Source organism: Castor canadensis, chromosome X, assembly GCF_047511655.1.
Source record: "Castor canadensis chromosome X, mCasCan1.hap1v2, whole genome shotgun sequence".
NCBI lineage: Eukaryota > Metazoa > Chordata > Mammalia > Rodentia > Castoridae > Castor > Castor canadensis.
In genome coordinates, this window is record NC_133405.1 from 18,382,384 (window position 1) to 18,403,663 (window position 21,280).

Genomic DNA, 21,280 nt, shown 5'->3' on the forward strand with positions numbered 1-21,280 from the left:
TTAAAATAATTAAGGAAATGTGTGCTTGTGCGGCAGAGAACTAATGAAGCCTGAGATGTTAGTGGCCACTGAGAAAAGCTATCTGGGACTTATAGGGATAGTTTGACTTCTTCCTTCCCTATTTTAATTCCTTTTATTTCTTGCTCTTGTCTTATTGATCTAGCTAGAAATTCCACAAAACTGTATTGAATTGGAGTGGAGACAGCAGACAGCCCTGTCTCTCAATTCTTTTTAAACATATTTTTATAGTTTTGTCATGTTGCTCTAAAACAGGATTACATATTAATTTCAAGTTATGCCTATGTTAAGGTAATTATAATATCTATACTCTTTTGAGGCCTGAGCTATATTTTAAGTATTGCCCTGACGGTGTGCTGGACATTATTTAACAACAAAATACTTTGATGGAAATGATCATTATCTTCTTCTTGCTGATTGCATAAATTTCAGTAGTTAGGGAATTTAACCATCTTTACATACTTAATAAATTTTGGACCTTAGAGTTGGGTGTGATATCTTATGCCTATAAGCAGTGCTACTCGGGAAGTGGGATCAGGAGGATCATGATCCAAGAGACATCATGTCAAAAACTGAAGTCCTCTTTGAAAAATAACTTCAAAAATGGCTGTGTTTGTCACTTGAGTTTTATAGTGCATGTCTAGCAAGTACAAGTCCCTGAGTTCAAACACCAGTGTTCTCCCCACTTTTGTGAAGCTACCAGTATTTTTGATGGAAGCCTGTTTCTCTATTGTGTTAATGACAATATTCATTATAATGTTTCATAGTCATTAATGCTTCTAATGAAGAGATAATCTATGATTAAATCTTGCTCAAAACAGTGAGGTTAGCCAGGCTCAGAAACCAAAAATCCTATGTTCTCCCTCATATGCAGGCTTTAGATCTAGTGCAAATGCAGCAATGCGGTTGGACTTGGGTCACATGATAAGGGGAGAGCACACACAGGAGGTATGAGGACAGGTAAGAAACACAAAACATGATAGTATTTGATGTCCTCACTGCAGAGGAACTACTACAGAAATTTTAAAGCGACAGAAGTCAATATGAGAAGGGGATCAGGAACTAGAAAAAAGGACAGTTAGAGATGAACCAACTTAGAATGTAACACATTTGTACATGGAAGCAATGCTAGGAATCTCTCTGTATAGCTATCCTTATCTCAACTAGCAAAAACTCTTTGTCTTTCTTATCATTGCTTATGTTTTCTCTTCAACAAAATTAGAGATAAGGGCAGAAGAGTTTCTGCCTGGAAGTGTGGGGGCATGGGGGGGAGAGGGAAGGGGCAGAAGATATTGGGGAGAAATGACCCAAACAAGGTATGCACATATGAATAAATGAGAAATAAATAACAAAAATCTTGCTCAAAACACATCTCAGAAAATTATTACCATATGTCTTCATAAAAGTTGGTTTTCTTTAGTAATGAATGTTATGAAAAGACACTTTTTAAAAAAAATTACAGCTCTCCTGTCAATACATTACTGGAAACTGTGGGCAAATTTCAGTTTTGTACATTATGTTCCTTTTGCCCAAAATGTGTGTAATAAAATAAAGGTGCCATATGAGTCACAAAAACTTTGTTGGTAGATAATATATTTAGATAATTCAAATAAGTGGTTGACACTAATATTATTTAGAAAGTAGTGGTATGTAAATATTTTTCTTTTAACCATCAAAATACATCCTCAATCCTACAATATATTAATTCCATGACTGTTTTTCCTATGATATCCTCTGACTGGCTCATGCAATTGTCAATTCATGATAACATACCATTCTATCATTTATAATATAGTTATTACCTTTTCAAAAATCATTAATAAAGGTAATTTCCTTCAAGGAATATTAACTAAAACAAGTCACAAATTTTACCTGTTCAAAATGAAAGAGAAGAGATGATATATACTTACAGAGCCTTACCCAAATTAATGTCTATCTTGTAAGAATGTGGCAAGTATGAGGATAAAATACTCAGAAAAATATTAAGAATTTTAACTGTCAATTTAAACACAATTTTCCATAAATTATATAAATATATAAAAATCTATTTTGGGTATGTGGTTTCACTGATGGATTATTCTCCTGAAGAAAGAATATTGCAAGGAAAGCTTAAGATATCAAAGAAGACATACTTGGTAATATATTGCTTATCATGGTCAGAATGTATAGGGTATAAAAAGAAGTATGGGAAACATAGATAGGGAGGATAGCGGTTTAAGGCCAGCCCTGTCAAAAACTTAGTAAGACCCCAATCTCACCAAGGAGCCAGGCAGGGTGTTGTGCCCGGGTGATCCTTGACATGTGGGAGACACAGGTAGGATGATCACAGGTGTTTTGCCTCTAGCAAAAAGCAAGACCCTGCCTGGAAAATAACTAGAAGCCAAAAATGGTTGGAGATGTGATTCAAGTGAGAGAGCCCCTTGTCTTGGAAGTTCACAGCTTTGAGTTCAACCTCTGTATTGCCAAAAAACAAAAAAAGGAGTGGAGAGTAATTTGTTAGAATATGATATTAGGCACTGAAAATGATGGTTTGTATCATAAAGGAACACTTTTCAAATAAGAAAAAGTAATGTGATAGATAATACAAAAATATTTATCATGAATGAAAATGTACTTTTTACCGAATAGAGTTTTATTTACTTAACGGTACAATTTTTTATACAAAAACTCAGGAGAATTTGTCTTCTATAACTCTGTTCTTATCAATTTTGAAAGTTTGGATCAGAGACTACATCAATCTATTGAATAAAAAATTGAGAATTAAATTTTCAAGATACAGAAGCTTTGGATCTGTAACTTCCTTTTTTAAATGTCTTTCCTAATTTTTATTTATTGTTTTATTTGTATACCTCTTACAAGTTTATTTATTGCTTATTTTTTCCCTTGCAAATTAAAAATAGTGCCGTTTGGAGACATGTGGGCATACCATATCGTTAACATTTGGAAGGGGGAGACAAATTGTGGATTATCACTTAAACTTGATTAAAACACAATTGTAATGAAGTAAAGCAAAGAAATTGGAGAATCCGTTCTGTTCATCTACCTTACCTTTTGCATTGTACGATCAGTATCTGTATACACGTCTGCACCTCTAAATTAATTTTCGGGTCACCCCTTCACTTTAGGACCTTCCATATTCCCTACTTCCTCTGCGGCGCTTCAACCATCACATCCGGGTCCCCCAGCCCCTTATATTACTTGCCTGCGCAGTTGCCCTGGACCATTAGGATAGCTCACATCGCTGGGCAATGCTAACACAAGAGCAGAAAGCCAGGAGAGGGTAAGGAAGTTCCAAATTTAAGTACGAAAGTGAGTTTGAGTGACAGAAGAGACAACGCAAAGCTAAATCATTTCGTTTAATGAGAAATACCCGAATTTTGATTTTTCTCTCAGGATTTAATTGGAAAATTTTAAATGTACGAGTAAATTGTACATTGTGTATGTGTGTGTATATATATATGTATACAAATGTGTATATTTAATTAAATATTGTATATGTAATGTATGTAATGGGGATGTGTAAAGCCGTGTGTATGGGAAGGAGCTAGGGTTCCTTATGCTAAAAATACCCTTTATGTAGGGACCCTTAGAAAGTAAAGCCGGCAAAGAACCCGGATTTTGTTCTTGAGTACGGGAATGGGTTTAAAGTTTGTGGAGTCTGGGAAGGGAAAAAAGGTTGAAAACCTTTTTGTTGGAGTGAAAATCAGTCTTATTACTATTTTAACTCCTTACCCCTCCTGTGGTGGTTCACCTTTATTTTTTTTCCTTTGTTATATTTGGACAAGCAGTCTAGTCCTGGATTGATTGTTGGACGTATTGCCGGGAGCCATTTTGTTTCACTTACGCTTTTTTTTTCTTTTCCGGGACAACATAGAGTCACAATAGAAAAACAAAGGCAGGATATTCTGTCACTACAATTAAAAACTTGTCCTGTTACTCCAAGAGCAAAATCCTTACCTGCTTGTCTGAAATAACAAAACTTTAGGTATTTGTTATAATTTCTGTCAGTTACTTTAAACATTGTGGCCGAAGTTTACTTTTGCCTCATAAAGGCTACAATTTTCATTGCTTTTAGCAGTTAGCATTTTAAGTATGTAAACGTTTGGCAAACACAATTTTAAGCTGAGAGTATTACATATGTAATCATGATAAGGGGAAAAACTGGAAAATACGTAGCATTTTGTAAATGAATTTGTACATTTTGTAAAAATAATTGGGTTCAAAAAATGAATTTTTAAAATAACTTTTAACATATTTTTAGGTGAAAACCGACCGCTTTGAAAACTCAGATGACCATAAGTAATTCGTATTGCTTATTTTATATTGCTAAAACAATACATATGAAATGTTTTCACTTTGAAAATATAATTATGTGAGGAATGGATATGTTATTTAGCTTTACTCATTCCACTATAATATTGTGAACCATAAAGATGTATCATTTTTCAATGTAAATTTTTAAAAGTTACAACCTGAATATTCAACTCAAAAGGATTACAATAGTATTTTCCATTTCTTTTTTTTTTTTGTGGTACTGGGGCTTGAACTCAGGGCCTTTACTGTTAGTCACTCCACCAGCCCTTTTTTGTGATGGATATTTTCCAGATAGGATCTCATGAACTATTTGCTTGGGCTGGCTTCAAATGACAATCCTCCTTATCTCTCCCTCCTGAGTAGACAGAATTACAGGTATGAGCCACAGGCACAGGGCCCATTTCATTTTACAACCGAGTTTTTTTTTAATCTGATACATATAGAAACCAGAACTTTGGCCTAATATGTCATTGCTACTTTTTGCCTTATGTATTAAAAGGTTTCAGTTTTTAGAAGTAAAAAACATTATCAGTCTATTTACAGTACTTTTCTTGAATTTTAAATGTAGTGTAAAAATTGGAACCATTTGGCCCACTTAACAGCAAAATGATGCAAGTTGTTCAGCCTGGAAAACTCTTCATAGGAGGCCTCAATGCAGAGACCAATGCAAAGTCTATTGAAGCAGTGTTTGGAAAATTTGGACACATACTAGAAGGTAATTGAAGTTAAGAATCAATCTATGTATCGTTCAAAGTAAATATAAACTATAAAAATGTCTTTTTATTGAAACTTTACATGACTAGGACTGTCATTTTCTGGGTTTAACATTTCCTTATTTTTACAAAAGCACTGATGCATGGGATGGGTAAAGTGTTGCCCTAAGCATCTCTTACTACTGAAGATAAAAACAATTAATATGCTGTGGGTGTTGGTGTGAAATGTGGTGAGAAAGGCTAACTGTGAAGTCTTTTACATATAATATTGAGAATACTAATATAATATGAAACAAAATTTTAGATTACATTTAAGATGATTTTTAAATGGTTGATGATAATGCTGTGTTTGTTGTATGAGAGCTTTGTGACAGATTGTTTAAGGACTGACAATTTTGTTGAATGGAAGTTTAACCTTTATGTTTACATAATTTAAAAGTTTACATGTATTACAGTTCTATTGATGAAGCATTGAGAAACGAAGAAGTCTAGAGGCTTTGCTTTTATTACTTTTGAAAGCCCTGCAGATGCTAAGGTAGGAATGGAAAGGTAGGAATCTTTTAATAATAATCTAGATCTGTTCAGCAAGTAACAGTATTTATAGATCTTTCCCATTTTTCTCCAGTGTTGCTTTTTCTTTTGGCAATAATGGGGATTGAACTAAGGGCCTTGTACTTTTTAAGTAGAGCTCTGCATCTTGAGCCCCTTTGTGAGCCCTTTTTGGTTGGTTATTTTTGAGATTAGTATTTCACTTTATGTCCAGACCAGCATGGACCATGATCCTCCTGTTAGTACTTGCACTTGTAGCTGGGATGACAGGCACCCACTACCACTGCACCCAGCCATTGGTTGAGATGTGGTCTTGTGGATTTTTACCCAGAATGGACTTAAACTGAGATCCTCCCAATCTCTGTATACCAAGAAGCAGGGATTCAGGTTTGAGACACCATGCCTGGCCATTTTTCTACAAATTTTAAGTTGGCAAAATGCCATATAACTACAATTATTTACCCATGGTTCTTTTTTGTTACATAATCACTCAAAAATTGTTGGAAGGAGATTGAAACACCATATTAATTAACGTACATTATACTTAATTTTGTTAGTATTCCAGTGTAAATGTGACTAGGTTGTTAGCCTCCAAAAAACTGCTAAACTTTAGAAGAAAACCCCACAAGAATAGTAGAAGAAATAGGATAGTGTTTGCAAAAAAACCCAAAAAGTGCTATTTCAGTTCATGGAAGTAGAAAGACATACAAGAAGGAACAGTTAATTCCTACTTTTACAGGAATAATAGTTTTGATTCAAATTCCAAAAGATATAATGCATTTTATGCTCACTCTATCATATATTTGTTCATTGTTGAATTACCTTCAGCAAGTTTAAACTTTCTTTATTGTGATCCATGGATGCTAATTGCCTTTATTTCTGAAATATAATGTTAAACTCTTGATACATGAGCACAGTATTTTCTTCGTGTTTTACTTTCATGTTAAAGTTTTAAAGAAACTTAACAGTGAGATTTGGCTCACAGTTTCCATTAGGTATAAACACATGAAGAATAATTATTAGTAATCCAATTTCCCTCTAAAGTCTTCAGTTGAACTGATGATTTAATCAGTGCTTAATCACTGAACACTTTTATTATATAGAAAGATCAAGAAATTTTAACTGACTCCTGAATACTGAACCGACATAGCCACTCCAAATCTTCAGAAAACATTTAGGCCAGAAATAGCAAATGAAGCTCCACGGCTGGCCTATATGGCAGTAGATATTGGGAGAATATAAATATTTACCTGCGGTCTTAGTGAGGATTTGGTATGTTTCAAAAGTAATAAGCCAACAGAGTGGAACAGTTACCTGAATTAGGTTTTAAAAATCACTTTGACCTCCAGAAAAAGAAATCAATAGAAATTTATCATGAGATGATTTAGGACATTGACATATTTCTCAGAAATAAAAACAGGAAATACTGTATTAAAGAAGTACTTTGATAATTACACATATGTAAAACAAAAGGTGAAATGAGTCAGGCAGAAAATTCTAAATGAGACCAAGTAAAGATCCTACTTAAAGAAATAAAATTATTAGAACTAGAGTAGGTAGTGAATAGGAAATCATACTGGGGGACTTCTCCTCTCTTAAATTTTAACATACAAATAGTGAAACAGAATGAATAGCATGAGGAATAATTTTGTGTAACTGTCTAAAATTTTATGTATGTAGCAGGTATATAAAGATTAAGATTTATGTATTATAAAATATATCACAGTGAGGTTTTAATTTTACTTTTAAATGTGAGAGACATTTCAAGAAATGGTAGTAATGCACATTTTGGTGCACAGTGGATTGTGAAGCACGTATTCATTTAAGAGGAAAGTGTTTACTTTTGGAAAAACCTAAAACTTGAGTGTTGTTGCAATAAAAATAGGAATATATTGAAGAATTTAAGTTAAATTCGATGGTATTGATGATGTACTTGATCTTTTTAGTGTTTGGATGGGAAAACAAAGTAGAGCAAGCCAAGAAGAAACCATCTTTTGAAAGTCATGGTAGGCACAAACTGCCACCTCTTTCAAGAACTAAAGTCCCCCAAAGAAGTCTGAGGTGTGGAAGAGGAGGAAGTGGTACACCAAGAGGTCGTTCTTCACGTGAAGGGTGCTTGGGTAATATCTTAAGATTCAAGGATGCAAACATAGGATCAAAAACCAGTAAGTTCACATAGTTAGAATTATTTCTGTTTACTTCCCTATAAGAAAAGGTTAATTTTATTGATAATAAAAATTATTTTTAAGTGCTGGAATTACAAGAATGATTGGTTTCTCTTAAATATTTTTAAAATCCTAATCACCTTGCAACAAAATAGTGTAAACTAAATACTGTTGTTGCTAGTAATATTACTTGCCTTTACTCATTCAACAAGTTTTGTGTGGAATTCATTATTATTATTTATTTATTTTTTTTGGTACTGGCTTTTCACTCAGGGCCTTCATCTTGAGCCACTTCACCAGCTCTATTTTTGTGAAGGGTTTTTTCTAGATAGGGTCTCTTAGAACTATTTGTCCGGACTGGCTTCGATCCACGATCCTTCTGATCTCTGCCTCCTGAATAAATAGGATTACAGGTCTGAGCCACCGGTGCCATGCTGGAACTCATTTCTATTGCTCATACTTTTCAGTTTTTCACTTTGAGCCCAGAACTTCAAATGAGTTTCATCGTAAAATATTAACAGAAATTAAAAAGCACAGCAAAAATAAATAAAAGTCATTAACAATGCTCAAAGGTAAAGAAATAAATAATATTGTAGGGTGGCTCATGAAATACTTGTTTTTGGAAATGTGTGTGCAAACCTATTCCTATGTCATTTTGGTTACAATTTGTATATGAGCTTGAGGCTTGAAAATTTGCTTCCTGAGATTATCTAGAACTTCTCAAGAGTGTCTCTGATTCTGGAAGACAATTTAAAAAGTCACTATTTCATTAATACGCATCATTGTTGTAAGAATGAGAAGGGTGAGTCAGTAAAAACTGGTGTTAATGTACTATTTTCAGAGATGCCATTCTGTACTGGATAGGAAAAGGAATACAGTTTTATTTTTTAGAAGAAACTGTTGAAAATTATTTGAAACTTTTACTTGTAACCACTGTTAAACATTATATCTAATTTTTAAGGGAATTTGTGTCAAATATTTAGCTGTTTTCATAATCAAGTTTATAATTCAGTGGATGTAATTTTCTAAAGTAGAATTACAGAGTTGAAGACAATGAAAGTTGCCAATTAATATTCTGCCATATATGAGAATATAATCTTCCTAGGAAATTGGAATATAAATATGTTTCTAGTTATAAAAATTATTTTTCATTATTTAGCATATATTTCTTAAATGCTCTTAAAAGTTAACAGAACTTAAGTCAATTAGTATTATTGTATAAATTGTAAAAAGTGTAAGTCTGTTTTCACATTATACTGACAGTTCAGACTTCTAATGGAAATCTCCTTGAGTTTTGGATGATATTTGGGTGTAGGCTTGTGTATTTGGGGTTTTGTCAGTAGGATGTTTTAAAAAAAGATTGTTTGACACGACACTTACATAAAGAATGCTTAATTCTGTTTCTCCCAATACTTAACTGTTTTCACCTTACCTGGACTTTAACTATAATTAAATTACAAGGTTTAACTCCTACTTTACTCTCCAGTTCTCCCCACACCTCTTTCACACCAATACAAAATGAGTATTTTTGAGTACTTTTCTGAGTTTTACAAACTTACTTTTGAATTACACAAACATAAGTATTTGAATTTTATGATAAAACATACTTTTAAATCTGTCAGTTTTGACAAATACCTTATTCTTAGTACCAAAATATTTTAACAGCAATTTATAAGTATTAACTAAACATTGGCTATTAAAATATTGATACTACTTAACTAAGAATATTGTGTTTTCAATACAGATGATGGTGGATATACTCTTAATCTCAGAAGAAGTTCTTCTGTAGTAAGTCTGCTGTCTTTGAAACACTACATAAAGAAAAGCCGAAGCTGTGGGGGAGAGGCCCAGAGAGAGAATGGAAGGGAGATAGGTTGCTGTGAGGTGCTTAGAGTCCCCAGCAGACTTACTACAGACTTAGCAGGATAAATAAATAACTAAATAGATAGATAAATAGATAAGTGCCCCTGAACTGAGGAATGGATGGCGAAGGCTGGAATGTGACTGTGTTGCTAGGGAGAGGTGAGAAAGGGGAAACCGGAGCATGGGCAAGCAGGCTGCTGATTGGCTGGCGCCCGGAACGCGCAACAGGGCTAGAGCGTGGCAGGTAAGAGTTTCTTCAGTCAGTCGCTGGCCAGCCGGGGCAGCGACTGGGCCTGCTAAGAGTCGCTCTGCCTCGACTGAGGGTCCCAAGGCGGAGCGGTGGCTCTTTGGGCCCCGCCCCGCCCCGTCCCGTCCCCCGGGGTTCCTGCCCGGACCTCCCGGGTCCCGGCTGCTGCGGCCCCAGCGCGGTGCGGCCCCAGAGCCACCGGTGGTGGTTCCCAGCCTGGCTGTGAAGATGGCGGACCGCGCTGTCGCCAGCGCCAACGGCAGCGCATCCTTGCGGGGTACACAGGAACGAATGGGTAAGTGGGCCTGCGGCTCCCGAGGGGACTTGGGCCTTCGAGGGAGGCGGGGTTCCCACTGCCCCCGGGCCAGCTGGAGCAGCATGGCCGGCGTCAGAAAACTTTTCTCTGGAGTCGCCTTGGTCCTCCCTCATCCCGCGGGATTGTCCTGGGATGGGACAGTGGGGAGGTTGGGAGGGGGCGGGAGGGGAAACGGCCGGCCAGCGCTTCCAACGGCCAAACCGCCGATGCCGGTGGCCAAACTGTCCGTGCCAACGGCCAAACTGCCGATGCCAACGGGCGAACCCCCGCGGGCGGGGCTGGAACTCGGGGCCCCGCGTGTGGCCCCGAGTCACGCCAGCTGTTAAAGGGCAACGGACGTTCTGCTGCCCGGGATACCGCGCGCCAGGGCGGAGCTTCCAGGATTGGAAAGTTTGAGGTTTGCCCCAACCTGGGACGGGACGCTGCACCCTCCTTGTCAAGGTTCAGGGAGGATGGAGCAGGGGATGGGGATGCTTTGAAAGGTGACATGAAACTTGGCTCTGTGCTGATCTCCTGATTAGCATGCTGTAGCACTTGACTTCCCCCAAGATGTCACCTTCCTTGGGTCATCTTGCAGGCCCTAGGTTGAACTAAAGGAGAATCAGCACTTCAGAGTGCTTTCTCTTCCACACGTCTCATCGCCAGAGTACCCCCCAGCCCCCACCAAAAAATCTCGTTAATCGTATCAAAGTTTGCAGCCCTTCCTTTAGGAGATTGCGCTGGACACCTGGGCAAGGAAGTATTTCTTGCCCAAGTAAGGAAGATTGTAGCCTGCTTTGAAGACTCTCTCTCCCACCTATGCACTAGAATACATGATTTCTATTGACTTCTGTTGAAATCCTTAGGGACTTTTGCATGTGTAATTGGCAAGGTAGTTTAGATTCACTGAGATTGGGTGGCCATATGTTACTAAAAATAGGAATCAGTTCTCCAAAGAAGGTGTCAGAAGCAAACAAACGGTTCCATAGGGGAAAATCAGTACTCCTGCTTGTAGCTTATTCATCTAGAGAGATAGAGTTTGCAATAAATTGTTGTATTCTTTGTTAATACCTAAGACCTTCTGATCTTAGTTTATTTCAGTGATTGAAATTAACCTGTACTCTTGAATTTACAGCATTTCAAAATAAAAACATAAAAGCCATGCAAAACAAAAAAAGGCTTAACTCAAAACCCTCCTTTACATTCTTGCCTCTCCTTCTACATTCAGAATTGAAAATATCCCATGTTAGACTGGAACAGAACTCCATCTTGATTAAAACTGCCCTCATGGTCTCAGCATTTTCCTGAAGGGGTCAAGAAGACAACCTTTACTAGGTCAGTTTCATCTCCTGTGGAGATCCTGGCTGATGAGTTAAAACAGTGTCCATTTATATGCATATGCATTAATATATACATTAGATATATTCGTGATATAAATGTATGGATATGTTTAGTTATGTTTCCTGTGCACTGGTTGTAGCATACCAAAGAAATGTGCTGGTGGAGTGACTGAAGTGATAGAACACCTGCCTAGCAAGGGTGAGGCCCTGAGGCCCTGAGTTCGAACTCCAGTGCTGCCAAAAAAAAAAAAAAAAGAAAAGAAAAGGAATTCCAAAGAAATAGGCTTCTTTCAACAAACACGTTTTTTCCTATTTTTATACAGAACTTTTTTTTCAGTACTGAGGCTTGAACTCAGGGCCTATACCTTGAGCCACTCCACCAGCCGTTTTTTGTGATAGATTTTTTTCAAGATAGGGTCTCACAAACTATTTCCCCGGGCTGATTTCGAACCATGATCCTCCTGATATCTGCCTCCTGAGTGGCTAGGATTGCAGGCGTGAACCACCAGTGCCTAGCCAGAATTGTTTTAAAATACACTTTGAGTATTTCAACCAGATGAGCATAAGAAAGTTTGCTATTGACTTGTCACCTTTCCCTTCTTGTTTTTCTAAATTCACACATGATTTCTCAGCCTAGAATAAATTATGTAAAAAATACTTTGTACACATTCAGGGAAAGCTACTGAGATTGACAGCCAGATTCTCATAGAGTTTAGAGCTGGAGAACCTGTAAGGTTAGAAAATCTTGAACAGCTTCTACAAGTGGAAGGTCTACTGTAATGGCCAGCTGAATATTCTTTCCAAGTTGCATGTCTACTGTAATGGACAGCTATATATATTCTTTCCAAGTGGTCACTCATTGTAGATAGCTGGAAGTGGTAGAAAATTGTCCCCAGTTTTTATTATCAATTCCAAAGACATGCTGAGAGGTCTTCTGGAAGTATCTGTCAGCCTTGTGACTTTGTTGTTATTTTAGACAAAATTCCATGAACTCACCTATTTTTGTGGTTTCCCGATTGCATATTTCTTTGTTTTCCTATTAGTTTCTTTCTTAATGCTTTACTATCTCAACTCAAGTTGCTTTTTATTGTACAACTAAGATGTGGTGCCACTACTTGCTACCTATGTGATCTGAGAAAGATAGGTTTAGCTTCAGTTTTCTCATTGCTTTAAAACCATTAGCAAGGCTATGCCTTTTCTTTTCTCTGTTTCTTCTTTTTGTGGTGCTGAGGATTGAACTGGGCCTTGGCTGGAGTATGCTAAGTGTGCACTTCCCCAACTGAGCTATATCCGCAGCCCTCCAAAAGTTCCATTCTGATGCACAGTGAAGATGGAAGGAGAACCAGTATTTGGACATGTGACCATTCTAGGTAGAAAAATGTCAAGCAAACAAATATAAACTATACCAAAGTGCTAACACACATCTCTTGTAAACAGGCAGAAAAATGATAAAGTTCAATAAAAGTGATGTGTAAGATTAGTAGAGCACATTTTAGGGAAATGTAAGAAAAACTACAGGATAATGCACATGAGAGTTCTTAACTCTTTAATTGAACTCCTTAATTCCATGTATGGCTGCATCTAAAATGCCTCACAATCCTGGGCATCTCTGGGAAGGGCCTGGAGAAGAACACTGAAAAATCTGTTTTATCCTTGTTTAAGAGCATAGGAGATACGCCCCTATGCTATTGCACACAAGTCTGGTTACCACATATTAAGAAAAACTAAATTAACGGTTATGATAGGTAGTTAAAATAATTAAGGAAATGTGTGCTTGTGCGGCAGAGAACTAATGAAGCCTGAGATGTTAGTGGCCACTGAGAAAAGCTATCTGGGACTTATAGGGATAGTTTGACTTCTTCCTTCCCTATTTTAATTCCTTTTATTTCTTGCTCTTGTCTTATTGATCTAGCTAGAAATTCCACAAAACTGTATTGAATTGGAGTGGAGACAGCAGACAGCCCTGTCTCTCAATTCTTTTTAAACATATTTTTATAGTTTTGTCATGTTGCTCTAAAACAGGATTACATATTAATTTCAAGTTATGCCTATGTTAAGGTAATTATAATATCTATACTCTTTTGAGGCCTGAGCTATATTTTAAGTATTGCCCTGACGGTGTGCTGGACATTATTTAACAACAAAATACTTTGATAGAAATGATCATTATCTTCTTCTTGCTGATTGCATAAATTTCAGTAGTTAGGGAATTTAACCATCTTTACATACTTAATAAATTTTGGACCTTAGAGTTGGGTGTGATATCTTATGCCTATAAGCAGTGCTACTCGGGAAGTGGGATCAGGAGGATCATGATCCAAGAGACATCATGTCAAAAACTGAAGTCCTCTTTGAAAAATAACTTCAAAAATGGCTGTGTTTGTCACTTGAGTTTTATAGTGCATGTCTAGCAAGTACAAGTCCCTGAGTTCAAACACCAGTGTTCTCCCCACTTTTGTGAAGCTACCAGTATTTTTGATGGAAGCCTGTTTCTCTATTGTGTTAATGACAATATTCATTATAATGTTTCATAGTCATTAATGCTTCTAATGAAGAGATAATCTATGATTAAATCTTGCTCAAAACAGTGAGGTTAGCCAGGCTCAGAAACCAAAAATCCTATGTTCTCCCTCATATGCAGGCTTTAGATCTAGTGCAAATGCAGCAATGCGGTTGGACTTGGGTCACATGATAAGGGGAGAGCACACACAGGAGGTATGAGGACAGGTAAGAAACACAAAACATGATAGTATTTGATGTCCTCACTGCAGAGGAACTACTACAGAAATTTTAAAGCGACAGAAGTCAATATGAGAAGGGGATCAGGAACTAGAAAAAAGGACAGTTAGAGATGAACCAACTTAGAATGTAACACATTTGTACATGGAAGCAATGCTAGGAATCTCTCTGTATAGCTATCCTTATCTCAACTAGCAAAAACTCTTTGTCTTTCTTATCATTGCTTATGTTTTCTCTTCAACAAAATTAGAGATAAGGGCAGAAGAGTTTCTGCCTGGAAGTGTGGGGGCATGGGGGGGAGAGGGAAGGGGCAGAAGATATTGGGGAGAAATGACCCAAACAAGGTATGCACATATGAATAAATGAGAAATAAATAACAAAAATCTTGCTCAAAACACATCTCAGAAAATTATTACCATATGTCTTCATAAAAGTTGGTTTTCTTTAGTAATGAATGTTATGAAAAGACACTTTTTAAAAAAAATTACAGCTCTCCTGTCAATACATTACTGGAAACTGTGGGCAAATTTCAGTTTTGTACATTATGTTCCTTTTGCCCAAAACGTGTGTAATAAAATAAAGGTGCCATATGAGTCACAAAAACTTTGTTGGTAGATAATATATTTAGATAATTCAAATAAGTGGTTGACACTAATATTATTTAGAAAGTAGTGGTATGTAAATATTTTTCTTTTAACCATCAAAATACATCCTCAATCCTACAATATATTAATTCCATGACTGTTTTTCCTATGATATCCTCTGACTGGCTCATGCAATTGTCAATTCATGATAACATACCATTCTATCATTTATAATATAGTTATTACCTTTTCAAAAATCATTAATAAAGGTAATTTCCTTCAAGGAATATTAACTAAAACAAGTCACAAATTTTACCTGTTCAAAATGAAAGAGAAGAGATGATATATACTTACAGAGCCTTACCCAAATTAATGTCTATCTTGTAAGAATGTGGCAAGTATGAGGATAAAATACTCAGAAAAATATTAAGAATTTTAACTGTCAATTTAAACACAATTTTCCATAAATTATATAAATATATAAAAATCTATTTTGGGTATGTGGTTTCACTGATGGATTATTCTCCTGAAGAAAGAATATTGCAAGGAAAGCTTAAGATATCAAAGAAGACATACTTGGTAATATATTGCTTATCATGGTCAGAATGTATAGGGTATAAAAAGAAGTATGGGAAACATAGATAGGGAGGATAGCGGTTTAAGGCCAGCCCTGTCAAAAACTTAGTAAGACCCCAATCTCACCAAGGAGCCAGGCAGGGTGTTGTGCCCGGGTGATCCTTGACATGTGGGAGACACAGGTAGGATGATCACAGGTGTTTTGCCTCTAGCAAAAAGCAAGACCCTGCCTGGAAAATAACTAGAAGCCAAAAATGGTTGGAGATGTGATTCAAGTGAGAGAGCCCCTTGTCTTGGAAGTTCACAGCTTTGAGTTCAACCTCTGTATTGCCAAAAAACAAAAAAAGGAGTGGAGAGTAATTTGTTAGAATATGATATTAGGCACTGAAAATGATGGTTTGTATCATAAAGGAACACTTTTCAAATAAGAAAAAGTAATGTGATAGATAATACAAAAATATTTATCATGAATGAAAATGTACTTTTTACCGAATAGAGTTTTATTTACTTAACGGTACAATTTTTTATACAAAAACTCAGGAGAATTTGTCTTCTATAACTCTGTTCTTATCAATTTTGAAAGTTTGGATCAGATACTACATCAATCTATTGAATAAAAAATTGAGAATTAAATTTTCAAGATACAGAAGCTTTGGATCTGTAACTTCCTTTTTTAAATGTCTTTCCTAATTTTTATTTATTGTTTTATTTGTATACCTCTTACAAGTTTATTTATTGCTTATTTTTTCCCTTGCAAATTAAAAATAGTGCCGTTTGGAGACATGTGGGCATACCATATCGTTAACATTTGGAAGGGGGAGACAAATTGTGGATTATCACTTAAACTTGATTAAAACACAATTGTAATGAAGTAAAGCAAAGAAATTGGAGAATCCGTTCTGTTCATCTACCTTACCTTTTGCATTGTACGATCAGTATCTGTATACACGTCTGCACCTCTAAATTAATTTTCGGGTCACCCCTTCACTTTAGGACCTTCCATATTCCCTACTTCCTCTGCGGCGCTTCAACCATCACATCCGGGTCCCCCAGCCCCTTATATTACTTGCCTGCACAGTTGCCGTGGACCATTAGGATAGCTCACATCGCTGGGCAATGCTAACACAAGAGCAGAAAGCCAGGAGAGGGTAAGGAAGTTCCAAATTTAAGTATGAAAGTGAGTTTGAGTGACAGAAGAGACAACGCAAAGCTAAATCATTTCGTTTAATGAGAAATACCCGAATTTTGATTTTTCTCTCAGGATTTAATTGGAAAATTTTAAATGTACGAGTAAATTGTACATTGTGTATGTGTGTATATATATATATATATATATATATACAAATGTGTATATTTAATTAAATATTGTATATGTAATGTATGTAATGGGGATGTGTAAAGCCGTGTGTATGGGAAGGAGCTAGGGTTCGTTATGCTAAAAATACCCTTTATGTAGGGACCCTTAGAAAGTAAAGCCGGCAAAGAACCCGGATTTTGTTCTTGAGTATGGGGATGGGTTTAAAGTTTGTGGAGTCTGGGAAGGGAAAAAAGGTTGAAAACCTTTTTGTTGGAGTGAAAATCAGTCTTATTACTATTTTAACTCCTTACCTCTCCTGTGTTGTTCACCTTTATTTTTTTTCCTTTGTTATATTTGGACAAGCAGTCTAGTCCTGGATTGATTGTTGGACGTATTGCCGGGAGCCATTTTGTTTCACTTACGCTTTTTTTTTCTTTTCCGGGACAACATAGAGTCACAATAGAAAAACAAAGGCAGGATATTCTGTCACTACAATTAAAAACTTGTCCTGTTACTCCAAGAGCAAAATCCTTACCTGCTTGTCTGAAATAACAAAACTTTAGGTATTTGTTATAATTTCTGTCAGTTACTTTAAACATTGTGGCCGAAGTTTACTTTTGCCTCATAAAGGCTACAATTTTCATTGCTTTTAGCAGTTAGCATTTTAAGTATGTAAACGTTTGGCAAACACAATTTTAAGCTGAGAGTATTACATATGTAATCATGATAAGGGGAAAAACTGGAAAATACGTAGCATTTTGTAAATGAATTTGTACATTTTGTAAAAATAATTGGGTTCAAAAAATGAATTTTTAAAATAACTTTTAACATATTTTTAGGTGAAAACCGACCGCTTTGAAAACTCAGATGACCATAAGTAATTCGTATTGCTTATTTTATATTGCTAAAACAATACATATGAAATGTTTTCACTTTGAAAATATAATTATGTGAGGAATGGATATGTTATTTAGCTTTACTCATTCCACTATAATATTGTGAACCATAAAGATGTATCATTTTTCAATGTAAATTTTTAAAAGTTACAACCTGAATATTCAACTCAAAAGGATTACAATAGTATTTTCCATTTCTTTTTTTTTTTTGTGGTACTGGGGCTTGAACTCAGGGCCTTTACTGTTAGTCACTCCACCAGCCCTTTTTTGTGATGGATATTTTCCAGATAGGATCTCATGAACTATTTGCTTGGGCTGGCTTCAAATGACAATCCTCCTTATCTCTCCCTCCTGAGTAGACAGAATTACAGGTATGAGCCACAGGCACAGGGCCCATTTCATTTTACAACCGAGTTTTTTTTTAATCTGATACATATAGAAACCAGAACTTTGGCCTAATATGTCATTGCTACTTTTTGCCTTATGTATTAAAAGGTTTCAGTTTTTAGAAGTAAAAAACATTATCAGTCTATTTACAGTACTTTTCTTGAATTTTAAATGTAGTGTAAAAATTGGAACCATTTGGCCCACTTAACAGCAAAATGATGCAAGTTGTTCGGCCTGGAAAACTCTTCATAGGAGGCCTCAATGCAGAGACCAATGCAAAGTCTATTGAAGCAGTGTTTGGAAAATTTGGACACATACTAGAAGGTAATTGAAGTTAAGAATCAATCTATGTATCGTTCAAAGTAAATATAAACTATAAAAATGTCTTTTTATTGAAACTTTACATGACTAGGACTGTCATTTTCTGGGTTTAACATTTCCTTATTTTTACAAAAGCACTGATGCATGGGATGGGTAAAGTGTTGCCCTAAGCATCTCTTACTACTGAAGATAAAAACAATTAATATGCTGTGGGTGTTGGTGTGAAATGTGGTGAGAAAGGCTAACTGTGAAGTCTTTTACATATAATATTGAGAATACTAATATAATATGAAACAAAATTTTATATTACATTTAAGATGATTTTTAAATGGTTGATGATAATGCTGTGTTTGTTGTATGAGAGCTTTGTGACAGATTGTTTAAGGACTGACAATTTTGTTGAATGGAAGTTTAACCTTTATGTTTACATAATTTAAAAGTTTACATGTATTACAGTTCTATTGATGAAGCATTGAGAAACGAAGAAGTCTAGAGGCTTTGCTTTTATTACTTTTGAAAGCCCTGCAGATGCTAAGGTAGGAATGGAAAGGTAGGAATCTTTTAATAATAATCTAGATCTGTTCAGCAAGTAACAGTATTTATAGATCTTTCCCATTTTTCTCCAGTGTTGCTTTTTCTTTTGGCAATAATGGGGATTGAACTAAGGGCCTTGTACTTTTTAAGTAGAGCTCTGCATCTTGAGCCCCTTTGTGAGCCCTTTTTGGTTGGTTATTTTTGAGATTAGTATTTCACTTTATGTCCAGACCAGCATGGACCATGATCCTCCTGTTAGTACTTGCACTTGTAGCTGGGATGACAGGCACCCACTACCACTGCACCCAGCCATTGGTTGAGATGTGGTCTTGTGGATTTTTACCCAGAATGGACTTAAACTGAGATCCTCCCAATCTCTGTATACCAAGAAGCAGGGATTCAGGTTTGAGACACCATGCCTGGCCATTTTTCTACAAATTTTAAGTTGGCAAAATGCCATATAACTACAATTATTTACCCATGGTTCTTTTTTGTTACATAATCACTCAAAAATTGTTGGAAGGAGATTGAAACACCATATTAATTAACGTACATTATACTTAATTTTGTTAGTATTCCAGTGTAAATGTGACTAGGTTGTTAGCCTCCAAAAAACTGCTAAACTTTAGAAGAAAACCCCACAAGAATAGTAGAAGAAATAGGATAGTGTTTGCAAAAAAACCCAAAAAGTGCTATTTCAGTTCATGGAAGTATTTCTGTGGAATAAAAATCCTAGAAAGACATACAAGAAGGAACAGTTAATTCCTACTTTTACAGGAATAATAGTTTTGATTCAAATTCCAAAAGATATAATGCATTTCATGCTCACTCTATCATATATTTGTTCATTGTTGAATTACCTTCAGCAAGTTTAAACTTTCTTTATTGTGATCCATGGATGCTAATTGCCTTTATTTCTGAAATGTAATGTTAAACTCTTGATACATGAACACAGTATTTTCTTCGTGTTTTACTTTCATGTTAAAGTTTTAAAGAAACTTAACAGTGAGATTTGGCTCACAGTTTCCATTAGGTATAAACACATGAAGAATAATTATTAGTAATCCAATTTCCCTCTAAAGTCTTCGGTTGAACTGATGATTTAATCAGTGCTTAATCACTGAACACTTTTATTATATAGAAAGATGAAGAAATTTTAACTGACTCCTGAATACTGAACCGACATAGCCACTCCAAATCTTCAGAAAACATTTAGGCCAGAAATAGCAAATGAAGCTCCACGGCTGGCCTATATGGCAGTAGATATTGGGAGAATATAAATATTTACCTGCGGTCTTAGTGAGGATTTGGTATGTTTCAAAAGTAATAAGCCAACAGAGTGGAACAGTTACCTGAATTAGGTTTTAAAAATCACTTTGACCTCCAGAAAAAGAAATCAATAGAAATTTATCATGAGATGATTTAGGACATTGACATATTTCTCAGAAATAAAAACAGGAAATACTGTATTAAAGAAGTACTTTGATAATTACACATATGTAAAACAAAAGGTGAAATGAGTCAGGCAGAAAATTCTAAATGAGACCAAGTAAAGATCCTACTTAAAGAAATAAAATTATTAGAACTAGAGTAGGTAGTGAATAGGAAATCATACTGGGGGACTTCTCCTCTCTTAAATTTTAACATACAAATAGTGAAACAGAATGAATAGCATGAGGAATAATTTTGTGTAACTGTCTAAAATTTTATGTATGTAGCAGGTATATAGAGATTAAGATTTATGTATTATAAAATATATCACAGTGAGGTTTTAATTTTACTTTTAAATGTGAGAGACATTTCAAGAAATGGTAGTAATGCACATTTTGGTGCACAGTGGATTGTGAAGCACGTATTCATTTAAGAGGAAAGTGTTTACTTTTGGAAAAACCTAAAACTTGAGTGTTGTTGCAATAAAAATAGGAATATATTGAAGAATTTAAGTTAAATTCGATGGTATTGATGATGTACTTGATCTTTTTAGTGTTTGGATGGAAAAACAAAGTAGAGCAAGCCAAGAAGAAACCATCTTTTGAAAGTCATGGTAGGCACAAACTGCCACCTCTTTCAAGAACTAAAGTCCCCCAAAGAAGTCTGAGATGTGGAAGAGGAGGAAGTGGTACACGAAGAGGTCGTTCTTCACGTGAAGGGTGCTTGGGTAATATCTTAAGATTCAAGGATGCAAACATAGGATCAAAAACCAGTAAGTTCACATAGTTAGAATTATTTCTGTTTAATTCCCTATAAGAAAAGGTTAATTTTATTGATAGTAAAAATTATTTTTAAGTGCTGGAATTACAAGAATGATTGGTTTCTCTTAAATATTTTTAAAATCCTAATCACCTTGCAACAAAATAGTGTAAACTAAATGCTGTTGTTGCTAGTAATATTACTTGCCTTTACTCATTCAACAAGTTTTGTGTGGAATTCATTATTATTATT

The 21,280-nt window shown here is 35.6% G+C and overlaps 2 protein-coding genes across 7 annotated transcripts in view; one reads left to right on the plus strand and one right to left on the minus strand.

Moving 5' to 3' along the window:
* The window catches only part of LOC109675936 (uncharacterized), a 529,573-nt gene that overhangs the window by 357,304 nt on the left and 150,989 nt on the right, over positions 1-21,280 (minus strand). The gene's annotated exons all lie outside the window — the stretch shown is intronic.
* The window catches only part of LOC141419870 (uncharacterized), a 32,973-nt gene continuing 32,519 nt past the window's right edge, over positions 20,827-21,280 (plus strand). The window contains exon 1 of the mRNA XM_074063922.1: positions 20,827-21,041. The gene's annotated coding sequence lies outside the window, so the exon portion shown is untranslated. The remainder of the gene's footprint in view (positions 21,042-21,280) is intronic.